The sequence below is a fragment of the Colobus angolensis genome, unplaced genomic scaffold (assembly GCF_000951035.1).
Source record: "Colobus angolensis palliatus isolate OR3802 unplaced genomic scaffold, Cang.pa_1.0 Scaffold317, whole genome shotgun sequence".
Classification (NCBI taxonomy): domain Eukaryota; kingdom Metazoa; phylum Chordata; class Mammalia; order Primates; family Cercopithecidae; genus Colobus; species Colobus angolensis.
The window spans coordinates 1,186,473-1,187,943 of NW_012116455.1; the positions used below are offsets into that span (position 1 = coordinate 1,186,473).

Consider the following 1,471-nt stretch of genomic DNA (forward strand, 5'->3'; position numbering starts at 1 on the left):
TTAGCTCAGTCATTGGAGATTGTGTCTCAGTTTAGGATGGATGGTTGGAGACCTACCTTGGGATAGCAATGTTTTATTCACATGGCCCATCTGATTCCGAGTGTTAATTTATTCTCTTCTTCATACTCAGATTTTTATGCCGAATTTTTAGCGCCTACGTCTCTATTGCGGACCCTAAAAGTCGCCATTTCACTAAGCTTTGGAACCTGACTCCGGGAAATCTCATTTATTTATCCCAACATCTGAGCCGGAAAGAGAAATCCTCCCGGCGGCCTCTTCAAGCGCGCGGCCTGGGAGCGCGGGTTCTGATCCTCCGCCACCCAGGCAGAGCTCCCAGCAGCACCACCGAGAAGAGGAGCCTGAGCAGCTCTGAGGGGCGACTCTCTGACGGTGGGGCTCCCCCTCGTCCCGTCAGAACCCTGCCCCAAGAAGAAGACGCCTTAGGACGCTACCAGAGTTAAAAATGTTTTCTCCTGCTCTTCAGAGCACTTGGGATGAGGTTCCTGATGGGTCCTGGGAGCGAACTAAGATGTCGCTCCAGGCGCTCAGGACCATCGCTCTCATTTTCATATTTTGGGGCTGAGAGTGATTACGAAGGACTGAAAATCACCGCAATCTTTGAAGGGCTCCGTTTGGAGGACGAGCCGGGGTTGAGTGGGGTGAGATGACGCCTTCTTGGCTCCTTGGAGTGGACTAGAAGGTAAGGAAACACACAAACTCTGTTTCCCCTTGCAGGCTGGACGGCAGGGCCTGGGGAGGAAAACTGGACAAAGAGTAACAATATTTATGTACAGGTTGGCTGCACGCATTAAAAATTGTTATCCCTAGAGGTAAGCGTAGGAAGAGACCAGGGCACTGCTGTTCACCTCCAGTTTTGCAGCATATGTAAATTTGACAACAGTGTATAGTGCATAAAAATTCATTCCTGTTTACAAATAATTGATCACAACCAGTTACAGGTTTCATTGTGCCTTCTCCACTTCCACTGCTTCACTTGACTAGCCTTATAGGAAAAAAAATCATTTGTAAATATGATATTGTTTCAGTTGATCCTCAGCTCACTCATTCCCCATCCCCTGAAAGTAGCTGGAACAACAGGTGTGCACCACATGCTGGGCTAATTTTTGTATTTTTAGTAGAGATGGGGTTTCAACATATTGGCCAGGCAGCTCTCGAATTCCAGAACTCAAGTGATCCACCTGCCTGGGCCTCCCTGCACCTCCCTGCTGGGACTACAGGTACGAGCCACCCTACTTGGCCATCATTTGTATTTTGAATTTAAATATTTTGTAGTCATCACTCTTCAAAGACTCTGGGTTTTGTTGCATGAGCATGGTGGGGTTCATGACTTGCTACTCCAAAATACAACATCTTGGGGTATTGAATGTTTTATGCTAAAGGAATTTGAGTAAACAACAGAAGCAGGAAGGTCATTGTCACCCCACCACCGGCTGCCCTTCTTCTCTGAAGT

General features: G+C 47.7%; 1 pseudogene; it reads left to right on the plus strand.

Moving 5' to 3' along the window:
* LOC105518348 overlaps positions 1-461 on the plus strand; it is an 18,179-nt pseudogene extending 17,718 nt beyond the window's left edge.
* The last annotated feature ends 1,010 nt before the right edge of the window (positions 462-1,471 follow it).